Below are 20213 nucleotides of genomic sequence, written 5' to 3'. Positions count from 1 at the left end.
TTAGCACTGCCTTTATGTCTCTTAGGTTTGAATTACTATGTTTTGTTGCTATTTTCACCAAATTTACATCCTTGGGACATTCGTTCAGCATTAAGGTTTAACTATTACCTATGTTGAGGTTTAAAGAGATGTTACCTCTTTTCACTGCCCTATTAGCCCTGTGAAATTTTAACAAATTAGTTAGATCATGCATATTACTTTCAAAAATCTCTCCAACACTAGCAATTCTATGTATGTTGTGTTATGGCATAATTGACATGTGTATGACCTATTGTTGATTTTAATGGTTTGATCTGGTCTTTTTCTAGTCCTGGCTATTTCCTTTACTGAAAATTTATTATATAGGTTGTGCATCATAGGCATTATTAGAATTAATTGCTTAATGTTGGATAACTGCCACAAAATTACATGTAGTTTTGGCCTTTATTATGAATTTATTATATAGGTTGTGCATCATGGGTTTTAAAAAGATTCAACTATTAACTAGGGTAAGTTACTAGATTTACTAGACCTATAAGTGTCACAAAAATCCACATATATAGTTTTGGCCTTTATTGTGAATTAATTGCTTAATGTTGGTTTTTTTGGTATACAGTACCATGGATAGTTGTGAGTACACTCTTAAATATCACCATGGAGGGTCACTTGTAAGAGAATGGGAAATTAGATATGTCAATGGGAATATAAATGAGTTTGTTGTTAACCCTGAGAGGCTATGTCATTGGGATTTGCTGGGAGACATCAAGGAACTTGGTTATGACATTAGGCAGGATGTAAAATTATTCTACATAGATGATGAAAGGGTAATGAAAATAGTAGTGATGATGCAAGCATTGTAGCTTGGTTGATAGGTTAAGAGAGGCTTGGACAGTTGATCTTTATGTGTAAACATTATGCACTAAGCAGGATAAGCCCTTGCCAGAAGTATTAGTGCCTTAATTTGATAACACTGTGGGGTTAGATGTTGATTTGCAACAATATGTTTTGGAGTTGGATGTGGAGCACGAATATGAGAGTGCCAGTGAGACTAACTCAAGTAGGGATGATGCAAAGATGCTTGTAGATGCCTCATTCCTTGATTTTAACTTAGATACTCATACTGATGATGAGATAATAGGGTCTAGGGATAAAGTCAAAAAATTTATACAATTGAAGAAGGAAATACAATGGAAAGATAGTGAAAATATTAGAAATGTTGATGAAGCTAGTGGAAATGAGGGTGACTTTGGAGTTGAGTGGCAAGCAGCATGTATTGAGCATAGCCATGACACAAAAAGGGGGAAAGTTTGTAGATATGAAAGTGATTACATGGATTCATCAGATCTTGGAAGCTATGATGACACAAGTGATGGATCTGCTGGAGATGATGCAAGGAGGCACAAGTCATGTAGGATAGTTTATGACCCTAAAACTACTCTGGAGGACTTTTCCCTGGATCTTAGGTTTAAAGATCTCAAATTGTTCAAGAATGAATTTGTTAAGTTTTACACAAGGAAGGGATTTGAATTCAAGTTCATTAAAAATGATGCATTGAGAGTTAGGGCCAAGTGTGTAGCAAAAAACTGCAAATGGCTCATCTTATGCTCCTAGTGCAGTGCAAAGAAAATGTTTGTTGTCAAGCACTATGTCCTGGATCATTCATGCTTACTTGGGACCACAAAAAACAAGAGGATGACAACTCCTTTGGTTGCTAAAAATTTAGAGAAGTAATAGCTCCCATGCCATTCATCACGGCTAGGCAATTAGGAGCAATGGTTAGATCCTAGTTAGGAGTCTTCATTACTAGTAAAGTATGCAAGAATTCCAAGAGCTTAATGATGAAAAAAAGCTGAAGAGCTGTTCATGGAAGACTTCAAGGTGCTTAACAATTATGCACTTGAGTTACAGGCAACCAATCCAGGGAACAATGTGCTTGTTGTGGCTAAGATGGTTAACCAGAATAAGCTGCCTGTGTTCCAAAATATGTACATTTGCTTGATTGTTGCCAGGGAAAGGTTTTTAGTTGGTTTCAGGCGGATCATAGTTGTCGATGGTTGTTTTCTTAAAAGTCTACTCAAAGGGCAATTGCTTATGGCTGTAGGTAAGGATGGGAACAACCAAATGTTCCTTTTAGCATCGGTTGTTGTTGAGAAGGAAACTACTGAGACATGGGCATGGTTTTTTGAAAATTTGAAGGCTGATCTTGGCATGGGAGAAGGATTGGGATGGTCTCTAATAAGTGATATGCAGAAGTTACACAACACATTCCAATAAAACAATCACTCAGGTTATTTCCATTAGCTAGTCATGCACTTGAATTATTTTTCTTTTTTACGCAGGGTCTAATCCATGCAGTGAAAGATCTTCTACCTTTTATTGTACATAGGATGTGTGCAAGACACATCTGTACAAGATGGGGCAAGAAACATCAAGGAAAGGAGTTGGAACATCAACTATGGAATGTGGCCAGATCTACAAGCATCCCAGAGATGAGGAAACATCTGGACCAAATGAGGAAGATGAAAGGGGGAGACAATACTGTTGAAGAGTTACTTGAGAAATGGCCAATTCAAGGTTGGTGCCAAGCATTTTTTTAATGATCTGGTTAAATGCGAGGTAATCGATAACAACATCTGCGAAAGTTTTAATGGATTGGTCCTGTATGTAAGGTGTAGACCAGTTATCTCTATGCTAGAAACAATTAGGCAATATGTGATGACAAGGATTGTAGTGAAAAAAAATTATGCTAGCAGATGGGTAGGGGATTATGGGCCAAATGTTGCTACCAAGATTGAAAAAGAAAGGCCAAGGAGTGCAAAGTGGCAAGTTGAGTAGAATGGGAGTAATAGGCATGAAGTTTATTGGGATAACCTAATGATGCATGAAAGAGAAGCCTATGTTGTAATGCTTACTAAACAAATATGCTCTTGTGGCAAGTGGAGTAAAACAGGCATCCCTTGTCAACATGCTATGGCAACTATTGCTTTTTAAGGGGAAGACCCAACTAATTATGTGGCTCACTTGTTCAGAAAAGAAATATATGAAAAAGCATACCAATTCTAGTTAATCTAGTGAAAGGTAGGGATTTCTGGCCAGTGAGTGATGAAGGGCAACTTCTGCCTCCTTTTGTGACAAGAATGCTAGGTTGACTAGTTAAGGAAAAGAGGAGAGATCCTTTAGAAACCAAAAACAAAAGTGAAACAAAAATGTCAAGAAGGGTCAGAGTATTCAAGTGCAGTTATTGTCATGCTGAAGGCCACAACAAGATCACCTGCCCAAAAAAGTTTAACATAGATGTAAGTTTTAATTTTTTTTTCATCTATATCAATTAACTGGCCTTTAGCTATAATTTTTTCTTGATGCAGGACATAGCTAACAACAAGAGCACCTGCTCAAAAAGGTCTAAAAGGACTAATGCATCTGTAAGTATTTTTTTCCTGTCTGTTAGTTGTCCACAATCTATGTAATTTTTTTCCTTAATGCAAGGCACAACTAACAACATATTAGAAACATCAACCCAAAATAAGAATGTAGATGTTAAAATCAAAGGGGGAAAGAAGTATGGGGTAGCAATGCCTCCAATATAGGTTTTAAAAATAAGAATATTAATCTCTTTTGGAAAGTTGATAAGTTATGCAATTTTAAAAATTGTGGCATTTGTATTTTATATGTGCAGGGTGCTTATAGTGGGGTAATTATTGTTCGCAGAGAACCCCCCAATTCCCCTTCATTCATCACTGTTGCTGAATTGATTGTAATATTTTTCCTTTTAAAGCATCTCAACTTCTGCCTTCTTTAATGGTTATTAATATAGGGTTGGTGTCTATGACGATTAGGGAAGAAGAAATCTAAGGGCTTCTACAGGGAGAAAGCAACATAAGGAAGGAAACCAACAACCAAATACTTTAGTGGACCTTACAGAAATACTAACTCAGGAGAGAATGGAAACTAGGGGTGTAAATGATACACCAATACTCGCAAGCTACTCGAGCTCGACTCGAAAAATACTCCAATTCGACTAGATCATAGCCGAGTCGAGCTCGAGCTCAAGTAGCTCGAGTAGTCGAGCAAGCCGAGTTCGAGTATCTTAATATTTAACTTGAGTGCTCGCGAGCCTAATCAAGTAGTTATATATATATATATATATATATATATATATTATTTTATACTAAAATTACAATTTTATCCTCCACTAATATTAAAATTTTTAAATACCTTTTTTCATTAAGATTAAATAACTGAAATTTAAATTTTAAATAAAAAATCGTAACTATAATTTAAAAAATAAAAAATTAAAAAGTAACCCTAATCTCTCTTTCTCATCCGCCTGGACTGCCTTCATGCCTCCGCAGTCCTCCCCGAGTCCCCTGACCCCGACTCCGCCTGCATCTTCGCAAGAATCCCAGGCCACCACCATCCTTCACGAATCACTAGCCCAACTTCCCACCAAGGCAGACTTCACACACACACACACACACACACACACACACTCTCTCTCTCTCTCTCTCTCTCTCTCTCTCTCTCTGCACTTGGCCACCATCATCCTTCACCAGCCCAACTTCCCTACCAAGGCCACCATGAATCCCAGGTTTTCATCTCATTCTTTTTTATAATTTTTTTAATTTTTTAACAAGTAACTTGATTTTTTGCCAAGTGATTCATCGATGAAGCTAAACCCATTCTTTATTTGCTTGATTTTCTTTTAGTCATTTGATTGTCAAATACTGTTTCAGGTTTTTCAAGGAATCTAGTGAGGAAGAGGGGGAGCATGTAGAGAAGCTGATGAATTACTAGGTATTTTGTTAGCTATGTTTTTCTAATTTTCTTGCTTCTCGTTTTCATGACTTCATGTGCTCTATGTCAGTCTCTTGTTTGTTTTTCCCCTTCATAAATTTTCTTATATTTTTTGAATATTTGTTAGAACAAATGTGTGTGTGTGTGTGTGTGTGTGGGGGAGGAGTGAAGGTGCATTCAATTGTAAGGCCTCCCTTTGAATTTGACCACCCTGAGAAAGGAGAGGCACTACATGGTAAGCTTTTAACCATGAATGCTGTATATGTTTCAGAATAATTCCATTACAAGTTATGGTTGTGAAATTCCATTTCTGCAAATTATATTGCTTTGATTGATGTTTATTGTCGTGTAGGCCATTTTTGTACCATTTTAGTCTCAATTAGATATGCTTAATATGGCATAACCATGGGTCCATGATAGAGATTTTTTATAGACTTATAAATAGTAATTTTTAGAGCGTATAAATAAATTTGATGTTTACAAACTTACAATGATTGTTTATAATTTAAAGAATTTTATTTCTCTAACTGATTTTTTTTGAAGAACAGGAGACTTCCAAATCCAAAATAACAATCCGGTTTTCCATCTAAGAAAGGTACTTTCTTTTACTTGTAGTCCATATTTTGTTTAATGCTTGATTCAAATATTCAATTAACTAATAAAAGTTAAGGCTGATTTTATTTTATTATTTTTTAAGACAACATATCATCAAATACACCAAATGTCTCCTCTACACCATTTCAATCAAGAACAGTTTCATCTACTAATCAGGCTATGCTTGATGTGGTGATTCTTCAATGAATGAAAGTTTAGATGGTGATAATGGTAATGCAAATAAATCCATTGATCCCAATGATGAAAAACATGATGTTGTTGACCTTGAGGAAGACGGAGAGGAAAATGAAGGTAATGAGAAGATAAGAGCAAAAACTTATACTGTTTAGATGGAGTTTAAATAAATTACTCTTGCTGATGGTTCTAAAAAAGGAGGGTGTGTCCATTGTAAGAGAAGGTTGGCTATAAGTGCTAGTAAAAGTACAACTCAATTTAAAAGACATCTATCAATATGTTTGAAAGTGAAAGATTTATCAAAATCAACAACAAAGGATAGCTTTCAAGCCCATCGAAGCAGGAAGTAGTTCTGGTATTGAAATGTTGCCGGCTCTCACAAATGACAAGTTTGACTTGGTGAAAATAAGAGAGCTTGCTGCACATTGGATACTTATGCATGAGCATCCACTTTCAGTAATGGAAGAAGAGGGTTTCAATATGATGCAAAAACGTGGGATGCCTGGATGGGAAAAAGTCTCACGTGATACCATCAAGAAAGATTGCATGCAAGTTTATGAGAATGAAAAAAATAAATGGAAGGCATTGTTGAAGAATGTTAACAAGATTAGTTTGATTACAGATTTGTGTTAGTAAAGTAATCAGAAGATTGAGTATATGATTTTGATAGCCCATTTTATTAATTGTAATTAGAGTTTACAAAAGCGTGTCATTAATTTTGTTCACATTCCACCTCCTCATCGTGGTGTTGAAATTGCCAATTGCATTTTTAGGTGTTTGAAGGAGTGGAGAATTGAAAACAAGGTGTTTACAATATCTGTTGACAATGCTTCAAGCAATGACGTGGCAATTAAAATTCTCAAAGATACCTTTTCAAGAACTAAGAGGTTGCTTTGTGGAGGAAAGTTGTTTCATGTTCGTTGTTGTGCATACATCCTAAATATCATGGTTCAAGATGGGATTTTTGAAATGAAGAAATAATTGAAGATATTCATGAAAGTGTCAAATTTGTGAATAAAAATGAGGCAAGGCTTTGTTGGATTAAAAGGCAAATGATGGAGATGATTTTATTCAAGTAATGGTTGGTCGAATGAAGTGTAAGTTTGATAAATATTGGGGTGAATGTAATTTGTTGATGTCTGTGGTTGCAATTTTAGATCCAAGATGAAAATAAGGGTTGTTGAATTTTCTTTTTCCAAAATGTATTCAGATAGAGATGCAAGAGAAAATATTGTTAAAGTTCAAGAAGCTTTATATGATATTTATGAAGAATATGTTTTCGAGTATCAAGTTGACAATGAGCATAGTGGTGAAACTTTAATGCTTAACAATGATGATATTGGTAGGAATGGTAAAGAGAAAAATTCAGGTTGTTCTGAATTTTCAAACTATGTGAGATCTGTTGAAAAAGCCTCACCACAACATTCTGATCTTGATGCCTACCTAGCTGAAGGTTGTTTCTTTTTTGAAGGAGATCCTAATTAGTTTGATGCTCTAGAATGGTGGAAAGGGAGTACTTTAAAGTATCGCATTTTATCACGAATGGCTCGTGATATACTTGCTATTCCTATAACTACAGTCGCTTCAGAGGCTGCATTTAGTGTAGGGAGTAGAGTTATTGATACTTATTGGTCTTCATTAGCTCCTGAAACAGTGCAAGCATTACTTTGTGGAGGAGATTGGTGTCGAAACCTTCATGGGGTAAAGAAGAAAAATAAAGTGAGTTCATTGCTATTTTTTGTGTCAATTTGATTTTGTTTTTGAATGACTATGATTATTAGTTTGCTTTAATGTGATATGTTTCGTTTTTTATTAGTTTGTAATGTTGATAGAATTGATTTTGCTTTTTATTCCTTTCATTTTTTTTCTTGTTTTAGTATGATTTTTAAAATATTTCTATTTTATCTTGTTCATATTAGAAAGAGAAGAAATAAGTTGAGATTACACTTGAAATTCCTGGAAGTTGAAGTCTTCAATAGTATGAAACATTACTTTTTCATGTTAATAGCATTTGAGTTTATTTATTTATGCCTTATTATTTATTTTATCATTAATTATCAAACTTTTTTGTTCTCTAATTATTTATTTGTATAGGTTTGATGAAAGACACGGGGGACTCTCACTCCATGAAAAATTTGTTCATTAGAATGTGAGAGCATATATGTTAATGTGTTTACTAATGGTTTTCTTTTTTGCTATGGAGTCATGGACTTTTTGAAATTTAGCAATATGATGTTATTATAAATTTTTTATTATTATGATTATTAGTATGATTTTGTGATATTGCCTGGCTATTTAGATTGGAGGGAACCTACAATCTAAATGCTCTGATGAGAAATCATCATTCATGACTTTGGTATGGCAAATTTTTTCAATGGATGTCTGGTGCCTTTATCCTCTAATAATTTATATTACTAACCCTAATGAAAGTTCAATTTTCCCACTGTATGGGGAGATCATTAGATGTGGAGGTTACATGCCATAATTATTGCTCTTATTTCCTTGGTAAAGACCATGGCGGATAACCAATTGGATGCTGATTGTGACTGATCAAGTTGTTTTTTTTTTTGAAAAAAAGGAATTGTAGCTGTAGCTATTTATTGAATAAAAAGAAAGATACAAAGAAGTACATGATGGAAACTAAAAGAAGATATAAACCTAAAAATACCAAGACAACTAAAACAAAAATAGGTTAAAAAGTAAAACCAACATCATGAATGAGCTTCATCAACCAACGAGGCTTCTCCACCCCTGTGTGAAACAAGGATAAAGGGATCTGCCTGGTACCATGAGCTGCAAGAGTAATGGCAATATGATTCCAGCTCCTAGGGATATAATCTAATCGAAAATTGTTCAAATAGAGCATAAGTTGATGGAGATTATCCACAACATCATTAGAGATCCAAGTATTGTTGTGAACACCATCAACCACACTTAGGATGAGCTCCCTCGAACTAACATAGATCAAGTTGGTTTAACAGATGCTACATTCTGAAAGACTGGATATCTAATAAATTTTGCTTGTTTGCAACTGAATGTTCGACATCAAGGTGATCATCTCTTTCTGGGTAGTCAATGCTTATCTATACACATGCCTTCAAATGTTGTTCTTTGCATTCAAGCACATATCATTCCAAATCTGATGAATGTTTACAATATGATTTTTTTATTTGATATTTTGGATGCAGAAAGAAATTGGAGTATGTCACTCCCCGGGTTTAGTATAGAAGAGATTAAGTGCTATAAGAAACCTGTGAGAGTTTCAAAACCACATATGAAGAATTTTAAATGTAATTGCTTGGGTGATATACTTGCTATAATTTTATTTTATTTTTTCTTTGTTGTTGTCTTCTACTACAGGTAATAAATGATATTCACAAGGAAAGACTTGCTGTTGTATGTATTATATCCTACAAAATTTTATGATTTGAATTGCATGCATCTTGTTGTTATCCATGCCCTTGTATGGTTATGGGCCAGTCATGCTAGGTTTATGTATTACATACATCGTGTGTGCCATTTGCTACTTTAAACATGCAATATGTGCCTGTGTTTTCAGATCAATAAATCAATGGTAGCAATAGGCAATTCAGGGAATGTGAAAAACCCGACTTCTGCACAAGTTGCAGCAAACTCTAAATCTCATACTGCCAAACCACCACCAGTTTGAAGTTTCAACAGTTTATTCTCATCCTCACTGATTTCCTAAATCCATCATACAAATCTTTTTGCAGTATCCTTCTTAACATGTGCATACTAACTTCTCATGCCAGATAACATTCAAGCACATATCATATTGAAAGGTCTGAAGCTTGGATCATGATGATTTAGTGGATTCTAGATCACATTTGGTTTGTATTTCTCTCCCTTATTTTTAATGTAAATGCAAATTAGATGTGTCTTATGTTATTTCATTTGCTCTTTCTTGTCTGTCACTATTTGGATTAGACTATAATGGTTTTTTTAATAAAAACCTTTAGCATGAGTTGGAAAATCAAGTGTTCTACTGGAGTTTCACTGATGTCAAAATGGCATATAAGTAAATAATTTTGATGTTATCAGTATGTGGGGTAAAAAAGCAGTATGTGAAATTATAAGAATCCTCCTATTCTGGAAATTCTTAAGTTGTTATGATTGTGAATTCATTTCTATTTCATATGTTTTGTTGATCAGGTTTCTGAAATTCTGGAACCAGAAGCTGGTTATCCCAAAGGGGTTGACAAGTCTAGAAACTTGGTGATGAGCAACAACGCTATTCTACAAGTGGTGACAAGTATGAATTGTAAAACCATATAATTTTATTGTTCTATTGTTCTAACTTCTAAGTGTTCAATGATGTTATCTTTGTTATCCTCACAAAATATTAAATTTAGGTGTGATGATGTAATATTATAATAATTTTTTGTATTTATTATTGTTATGGGTTTATGATATATGAATATCATGTTTTGAGTATGATATATGAATAAAAAAACTTTGAACCGAGCTCGAGTTCAAGTATAAGAATAAAATCAAGTGTATTGGACTTAATCGAGCTCAATCGAGCGAGCTCGAGTAGTTCGACTTATGTTTCGAGTCGAGCTCGAGTTTTAAAACAGAAACTCGATCGAGTTCGACTTAAGTTTCGAATACCGAATTTTCAATCGAGCTCGAGCTCAAGCGCCTTATTACTCGGCTCGAACTCGTTCGATTACACCCCTAATGGCAACTATTGCATCAATACAAAATCCTAGAGCTTCAACTATGGAGAAGTGTTAAAAAATAGAGTTTTATTAATAGATTTTTTTTTTGTCTGTGAAAGTACTTTGGATTTGTTAATGTAATTTACACTAATGGGCTATGTTAATGTATTTTTGTTAAAATTTTGTTGTATATGTGGTTGGCATGCACATTGGTCAATTGCAACATATGTACTTATATCAATGATGGAATTGATATAAATTTATATGAATGGAATTGGGAATGGAGTTTGTGAATGTTTTGGACATTTGTGAGTTTTGTTCATCTATAAGATATGGCTGTAGAATTGTCTTGCATAATTATTATTTTCCTGCAAATTAATCGCTGCAAAATTCTTTAAAAAAAAGAAGATTGTTGTGGGAATGCCATCTATTTATGTCTTGTGTTTTTAGAGGAAGAGAAGTTCTATACTTAGTTGGAACCATAGTGCTATTATTTGCCAAAACTAATATATGTTATTTCCTTGTTACTTCCAAACATTTAGCAAAGTAATTATCCTTTTTGAAATCTTGTTTATTCCCAATAACAAAAACTTAAGATTTATTAAGTGCTTGAATCCTTGGTCCACCTAACATCAACTTGAATTACCTATATATTATTTGGTTATATATTTATCCCTTAAATATCCACTTGCCTTTATGTCCTTGCCTATCTCCTTCCTAAAATTTTTAACATCCTTGTTTTGACAATATTTCCTTTGAAATTATCTTTCTAGCTATTTTGGTTTTAGGTGGCCATTTTTCTTCAATTGATGAGATACATTAGACCTTGTATTTTTACAAATTTTAGTATATTATTGTATTAATGCATTTCTTCCTTGAGATTGGTCGAATAATTATTTATTGGTTTCACTATTATTTATATTTGTGTTATTTTATTTTATTTTTGTAAATCCTTTATTTTCTTGAATTTTGGGAAAAATATTTGTGAAAATGTTGTTATTTCTCCAAAGTGAGAACTAGTGCTTAGGTTTGGAAAAAAAGTGAGTATTTCCTTTTACATTATTTATTTATCTGTTTATTTAATTATTTACTTTACTTTTATTAGATGAATTTTTTTGGAAAAATACTTGTGGATATTCTGTATTCTTGGCTTGGAATTGTATCTCGAATTTTTTTGGTCTCCAAATGAACAATATGCAACCCCTCGCTGGGGGTTAAACCCTGACCTTGTCGACAAGTAATTTTGAAAAATGAGACTCGATAGCCAGACCGTGTCCGCTCGGTGAAATAATCAACGACCACTGTTATTCGGGCCCTCGGGTCACCGAGGGTAAATAAATGATTTCGATTATTTCGCTCGGGTCCGTCACCGAGGGTAAACAAATGACCTTTGACACTTTCAGTGAATTTGGAGTCATACTTTGGATATTGTATTTATTGTTTTACCTTTGATTTTGTTTACACTATTTTGTGCTATTGCATTATTTTTTGTGTGTGAAATTTTCAGACCTGAACTTTTGCTTCCAGTTTGTTTTGGATTACTTACTTGGCTAGTGAGCTCATGGATTTACTTTTAAATCCTTTTTAGATCGTGGGAGCGAGAGACCCTGTGGATCTTAGAAGACTTCAAGAGATGCCTTCTTTGGAATTATGTTCTGTGGCTTATGTATTTGCATTTGTTGTATTATTGTGTAAGGACCTCCTTGTAGGTCGTACTGTATTTCTTTCGCTTTGTATTTGGGTTTGGTTGTAAACCTTCAGTTGTACTCTTATTTAGTATTTTGTCAGTTATTTTCTACTCCTAGTTTGTATTTAGGTTTTGAGGCCTTGCAGGTTCACTGGGCCCCGCCTTGTGGGTCTGCGGCCGTTTGTCAGCGCACTAGGTTCGGGGCGTGACAATAACCATATGAACTGAGCCCAAACAATGATAGGCTCATACACATTAAGCTTAGTAAGGCTTAACAATATTTAATGTAATATTAAAAATATTTTATGAATATAAAGAGAATAATAAGAATAAAGAGCCAGAATATTTACTAAACACCTTGATAATTTACTTCTTATTTTTTTCTTCCACTTATTTCTTCTTTTCTTTTCTTTTCTATATCAAAAATATACACGTGAAGGGGGGTATTTATAGGTTTACAAGAGTTGAATGAACGGTCTAGATCGATTTGATCGGATGGTCCAAAATACCCTGGTGGGTGGAATAGTAACAATACTAGCGGATGCTATAGTACCACATGGGCGCCTGCTACAGTGTTGCGCATGCTACATTAATATCTAGAAGTTGCTACATTAATGCCGACTACTACAGTGATATTGCTACAGTAGGCATCCATTTATAATATTCATAACACTCCCCCTTGGATGCTTACACCCTAAGAATATGCCTCATTAAAACCTTGCTAGGAAAAACCCAGTGGGATAAAAACCTGGCTAAGGAAAAAGAGTACACTATCCTTGGTATGCTTGAGGATTACTGCCTCATTAAAAAGCTTGTCTTGGAAAAACCCATTGGGATAAAAACCTTGGCGAAGGGAAAAGAGTACAGTCTCCCCTTCAAATAAATAACTTTAAACTTATATCAGAAGTACTTACATCCTTAAGTCTTCTCATCCCGATTTTGTGTATAAATCTTTGGTGAATGCACTTAGGAAGTGATTTTGTGAATAGATCAGCTTGATTCTCATTGGATTGAATCTTTTGAACTTCCATAACGCCTTCTTTCTAGAGATCATGAGTGTAGAAAAATTTGGTGATGTATGCTTCGTTCTGTCACATTTTAATATAACCTCCTTGTATTTGAGAAATACAAGCACTGTTGTCTTCATAAATTACTGTAGCATTTGCTGTAACAGTAATTTGCATAATGCCTGTATATGACCAATCATAGATCGCAACCATTAGCATTCACGACTTGCTTCATAGAGAGCTAGAATTTCAGCATGATTTGTTGAAGTAGCCGTAAGAGTTTGTTTTGTGGAATGCCATGAGATAGATGTACCATTATAAGAAAATATGTATTCAGTCTGAGATTGCCCTTTGTGGCGATTAGACAGATACCCACCATCAGCAAAGCCTGTGAGGTTGGATGAAGATTCTTGTGGATAAAATAAACCCAGATATGTAGTTCCTCGTAAATAACGTAGTACGTCTTTTACTCCATTCCAGTGTCTTCGTGTCGGTGTAGAGCTGTATCTTGCTAGAGTTAGGTGGAAAAGATCACAAAATTTTAATGCAGAAAAACTACAATGTACAAGATATATATAGATACACATGTATATAAATATGGTAGCTATACAAATATAAATATACAGCCGTATACACAGTTGTATTCCCTAACACCCCCTACAAACTCACGGGGGATCAGACATCGAGAGTTTGGATAAGAGAAAATCATGTTGTGCCTGTGTCTGAGATTTAGTAAACAGATCTGCAAGCTGACGCTCAGAAGGAACAAACTGGGGAGCTAGGATGCCTTTGTTGTACTGATCACGCAAGAAGAAAGCATTAACACCAATATGCTTGGAGAAGGAATGTTCGACAGGATTCAAAGTGATCTGAATGGCACCGGTGTTGTCACAATGTAGAGGAGTAGGAGCATGTGAGACAACACCAAGATCATGTAAAAGCTAACGCAACCAAACAATCTCCTCAGCAGTAGTAGCCATAGCGCGAAGCTCTGCTTTAATGCTAGACCGAGAAATACCGGTTTGCTTCTTGGACTTCCAGGCAATAAGAGAAGAGCCCAAGAACAAACAGAATCCAGTAACAGAACGACGATCAGACGGATCACTAGCCCAAGTAGCATCAGAATAGGAACGAAGCTCCAGAGAACTGTGCTGAGAGAAAAGAAGGCCTCGAGACAGAGTCGCCCGAAGATAGCGCAAAAGCCTCAAAAGATGGGTATAGTGAACAGAAGTAGGTGCACTAACAAACTGACTCAAAACATGCACAACATAAGCAATGTCTAGACGAGTGAGGGTAAGATAGACCAGGCTCCCAACCAAGTGACGATAACGTGTAGGATCAGATAAGGGAGTCCCCTCATCAGCACGCAACTGAAGATGTAGCTCCATAGGAGTGGTCACAACTCAAGAGTCAGAGAGAGCTGCCCATGCGAGAATATCAGATGTGTAACGCTGCTGGGATAACTGAAAACTAGTAGAAGTAGAAGTGACCTCAATACTTAAAAAATAGCTCAATCGACCAAGATCAGTCATCTGGAAATGTTGCTGAAGGTGATGCTTTACAAAATCCACATGAGTAGGGTCATCACCAGTGATGATCATATCATCCACATAAAGTAATAACAAAGTCTGACCACGAGAGAAAGAGTGCACAAACAAAACAGGATCATGCGGACTAGGCTGAAAACCAACAGCAATCACAGCATAACTTAAATGCTCAAACCAGGCGTGAGGAGCTTGTTTGAGACCATAGAGATCTCGCCGTAGGTGACAGACCAAACCAGAAGGAGAAGAAAAACCAGGGGGAGGAAGCATGTAAACCTCATACTGTAGATCCCCGTGAAGAAAAGCATTTTTCACATCAATCTGAAAAAGGGACAATCGTCGAACAGCAGCTATAGCAATAAGAGCTCGAATGGTAGTCATATGAGCCACGGGAGCAAAAGTCTCATCATAATCACGTCTCTGCTCCTGCAGAAAACCACGAGCCACAAGACGAGCCTTATACCGTTCTACAGAACCGTCAGAGCGAGTCTTGACTTTATAGACCCACTTGCAGGTAATGGGAACAGCACCAGGAGAAAGGGGAACCAAATCCCATGTAGAGGTGCGCTCGAGTGCCTCCAACTCAGCAGATATAGCAGCCTGCCACTCATGTATTTGGACAACCTCTCGATAAGAAGATGGCTCTGGAGGGCCATGAGAAGGAGAAATAGGTAGGTCAAGAAACTGAGAGGCAAGAGTAAGGCGATCAGGGGGATGACGATTACGAATAGGATAGCAACGTGCAGGGGGATCATCCACAGGGGACACATCAGAGGAAGCCTTTGGTGCCGGGGTGACTGCTCAGGAAGAGGAGGAGCGGAAATAGAAACCTGGACAGGATGGTCAGCAGTCAACGGTGAAATAGATGGAGGAGAGGATGGACGAGATACAGGTGGAGGTGTGAGACAGAGGAGGTGGTGAGGACATAGTGAGAAACTGAACATCAGTCGATGTAGTAGAGGAGTGAGAAGAAGAGGAAGGGAAAGAGATAAAGAAAAGGTCGATCCTCAACAAAAGAGACATCACGCGAGATACGGAGGCGACGTGCAATAGGATCATAACACCGATAGCCTTTGTGCTCAGGACTATAACCAAGATACAAGGAACAGACTGAGGAGAAAGTTTAGTTTGCTCTCGAGGCAAAAGAAGGATATAACACAAGCAACCAAACACACGAAGATGAGAATAACGGGGTGGACTGGAGAAAAGACACTCCCCTGGACTACGACCCTGAAGAAAGGAAGAGGGTAGAAGATTGATGAGGTAAACAGCAGTAGAGACAACCTCAGCCCAGAAGTGAGGGGGAACATGAGAGGCAATGAAAAGAGTACGAGTGGTCTCAAGAATATGACGATGTTTCCTTTCTGCAGTGCCATTCTGAGCACGGGTACCAGGACAAGAGAGCTGAGGAAGAGTGTCGTGGGAGGCAAGAATCTCACGAAAACCATGAGAAAGATACTCCCCCTGAATCGGAACGGAAAGTACGAATGATAGCAGAAAACTGGGTGCGCATCATATTAGAGAAATCAATATATACCTTAAAAAACTCGGAACGAGAACGCATAAAATAAATCCAAGTGTAACGGGAGAAATCATCAACAAAAATAACATTATAACGATGTCCACCTTTGGAAACAAACGGGGCAGGGCCCCAAACATTCGAATGAACTAATTCAAACGGAGAACCAGACCTAGACACACTCGAAGGATACGGGAGTTGTAGCTGTTTGCCAAGTTTACAACCAGAATACTAGAGTGAGAACTATCAACTAAAACACGACCTAAAACGCCCTGATGAATAAGAGAAGACAGACGAGAACCACTAGGATGGCTAAGCCGATGATGCCACTGATGGAAACGAACACTAGAAAAACAATAAACAGAGGTCGCTGGTAACGTAGAGGAGGACGGAAGACGAAGATGATCGAGCACATACACCCCACTATGGCGATGGGCAGCTCCAATCAGGGTCCCTGTAAGATGATCCTGTACACGACAACCAAACTCATTAAAAATAACAAGATAGATAAGAGAAGCGAGCTGGCTAGCAGAAATAAGGTTCATGGAGAGGTAGGGTACAAAGGCAACATCAGGAATATGAAAATGAGTGGTGTGTAAGAGGCCACGACTAGGGACAAGGAGGGTCGTGTCATTAGCGATAATGACACGAAGATCAGAAGAAAAGGGGTGAAGAGAGTGAAGGTGGGTAGCATCATAGGTCATATGAAAAGAAGCTCCAAAGTCATGCAAGCAAGAGGATGAAGAAATACCTATAGGGGAAAGGCAACTGATGGGTGAGTTGAGACGTATGAGACATCTTGAGTGAGTACTGGGGTCGAAGAGGGAGAAATCGACTCCGAAAGTCATGAATAAGTCGCTGAAACCGCCGTCAGACAACCGGACTACCCTAAGGAGTTGAGGGTGGGGTAAATGGCGCCGTCAGCTATTAGATGAGCCTCAGTAGCTATGCGACACTCAGTACGAACATGGCCAAGAGCATGGCAATAATGACACCGAACTGACTGTCGATGGGGTGCACTAGAAACCGGTCCCTGAGACTGAGAAAGAGGACGGACAGGAACGCTAAGACCAGGAGACGGCATCAAAGGATCAATGGTCGGCACTTGGTTATGCTAGGGAGCAGCAAGAACAGAGTGAGGAGCAACAGGTGGTGGAACCACATCTAAGGACCAAAGACGAAGTCTCCCTCAAAGAAGCACATAAGCTGAGTATCACTAGCGCATTTTGAGGTATAACCCAAATGTAGTAGTCGAGCACGAACGGCCCTCGAACTCAAAGCCAAGACGCATGAGAAAACTCATAAACGCAAAGATAATCGCGATCCCGAGCAATGGCAAGACACTCGGGCACATGTCGAGAAGGGAGAATGAGTTATCTCATCACATCGACACCATAAATCACCGAGCATGACAAAGAAATCCGAGACAGAGTTCTCACCCTGATAGGTGGAGGTGAGAGTCTGTACCAAGGAGTAGCGCAATGAAGCTCCACTCTATATAAGGAGTTTATACTTATGTAAGAGTGATATAGTTCAGACACCTCTGAACCTTCTGCTTGAGTAATAAAAGAAGAATTCCCAAGTTTAATTCTCGGCCTTTTTACTCTGAGTACTAAGATTTAGCTGAAGAACTTGGAAGAACTTTTGTTGAGGTACTTATTCTCTTTACTCTCTAATTTCTCGACTATCCAGCTATCTCTCATCTCTGGTATCAGAGCTTTTTTCTAATTATCTTCTAAAAAACTTAATATCTTCAGAGACGAACATGTGATTTTACTTCTGCAACCTTAATATGAAAATTATCTCTAGTAACTTTATTTTGCATATGCTTTCGAACTTTCTAAGGTATACAAGAGGCATATTTTAGTCAGTTGATCAGAAGTGGGCTGCGCTACGGCAATAGCACACCTGATAAACTCGTGTAATTAGGGGAGGCCTGCATGCTAGCAGTGATCTTTCCCCAGAAGTTTTTGCGAAATCTATTATAACATAGATTGTTTTCTATACAATCTTTTAATGAGACACTAAGGATGTGTAAGGTGGAGACTCGATAAGCATCCCTAGAACCTGCCTAAGTACGCGGAGTGGAAAAAAGGGGGAAATAGGGCAAGTAAGGGCGTAAGACGGTACACTAAGAAGCATCCAACATAGTGTGCTCATATTTATGTTATAAGATTTTGCTAATAGAATATGTCTAAACAACTTGAATACTTAGATCTAGAACTAAAGCATATCCAGAGTAAAGTTTCTCTTGATAATTTTAAATATTATTGCTTTGCAGAAGGAAATAGTCATAAACACAGGTTCCACTCTGAAGATCATCAATTAAACTTGTTGTGTGATACTTCTTTAAATATCTTATAAAATTTGCATGTTTGTAGAAATTATTGCTATCAAACAAGTGAACGTTTCCTTGAAATAAATAATAAAAAGTTTAAAAAACAAAAAGAAATAGACGTAAAAGCTTTGAATATCTCAAGCAACAAAAAGTTCCATTGCAAGGACAATAATTAATCAAATGCATATCTATCAAGGAAAGTCGAAAAAGATATTTTTTTCAAGCTTTACAGAAGGTGGAAGACAAAGTTAATAATTTGGAAATTATTGTTTCCAAATTATTAGAATTAGTTAATAAATTAATTTAATGAGCAAAGACGATTTGGAACGGTTAAAAGCTCAACAATCTATTGAACAATCAGCTTTTGGACTTTTCATTGGATTCTCTACAAGTTCTTCTCAAATATCAGGATCCAAACAAAATAATACAATAATTGAGCTTTTATTATCATTACACAGAAAGCTTGATTTATTAACACGAAAGTGTTAAACAAATTTGACCTGTAGAAGAAGCAATAGTAAATCTCATCGCTAAAGTGCAAAAATCTAAATTTAGGAACCAAGATGCAGAGGAAAAACTCATCATAAAAAGCACCACCAAGAAAAACTTTTTCGCTTTGGGGAAGATCCAAAGAAACAAGTTGAAGAACATGCAGACTAAAACATGGGAGATAAAGACCTAGTACTCTTGCCAACCAAGGATATTATAAGGCCTTACAAGAGACAATGGTATAAAAATTCAAATGCGAAGGACAAAAAAGTGGTTATAAAAACATTGATCAATCCAGAACAACAACTTGATCTAAGTAGAGCTAAACAGCACTAACTAATTCCAAATGGAAACACTATACCAAAGATGGTTTTTGGGAAAAGTCTCCCAAAAGTTTACCAACATTATAGTGAAGAAATAATATCCTGCTGTGATAATAAACAATAGATAAATTTGAGTTTCCTCTCAAATGATTCAAAACGTGAATTATTAAAAAGGAAATATCCACTAATTCATATTGATTAGTCCTTATAGGCATATATGGCCTTCACAGAAAAAATTACGGCTCCAAGGTTTTAATTACTTTGGTAGATTCCTCAGATAACATACCACGTAGCAACCATTGATCTATGGAGATAGATATGAGCAGTAATCATGAAATCTGTTATTTAGCCCCTAGATATGGCAATGGCTGTTTCTGATTTTTGCAAGTATTTTACACTCATAATCAAAACAAAAAGGATATGAATCAATGAGCCGTAGAAATAATTTGCTAATAACCAAGACACTGGTAGGAAGGTTAGGATTCAATTCCTCCACAACTTACAAATTAAAAATAGAAAATGTATTAGTACATTTGGAAACTCAGGGAATCAAAGCCATTGAAGGAAAGAAATTCTCCTCAACGTAATATGATAATGAAGAATGGCAAATCTCTTAGGCCAAACACAAAAAGATACCCACTAGATTAGATTATTGGGCCTCAACATCCAAAGAATCCGTCAACAACAACTTTCAGTTTTTCCTCTTACAAACCAGGAAGGATAAAGAGAAATGTAAGAATTTAGTGATAATGAAATAATACTAGTCATTACAAGTGACTATGAGGAATAGACTCAAGAAATATTTGGTTTACAACAAGAATTCGGCTCATCGTGGGAACCCTTTAAATATAGAATAGGAACCAAAAAGAAGAAAAAATAGGTCAACCTATTTATGATCATTATGAAGAAAGATGAGATGAGAGATAGCTGGATAGTCGAGAAATTAGAGAGTAAAGAGAATAAGTACCTCAACAAAAGTTCTTCCAAGTTCTTCAGCTAAATCTTAGTACTCAAAGTAAAAAGGCCGAGAATCAAACTTGGGAATTCTTCTTCTATTACTCA

The sequence above is a fragment of the Dioscorea cayenensis genome, chromosome 10, assembly GCF_009730915.1.
Source record: "Dioscorea cayenensis subsp. rotundata cultivar TDr96_F1 chromosome 10, TDr96_F1_v2_PseudoChromosome.rev07_lg8_w22 25.fasta, whole genome shotgun sequence".
Classification (NCBI taxonomy): Eukaryota; Viridiplantae; Streptophyta; class Magnoliopsida; order Dioscoreales; family Dioscoreaceae; genus Dioscorea; species Dioscorea cayenensis.
This window is presented reverse-complemented; position numbering follows the sequence as displayed.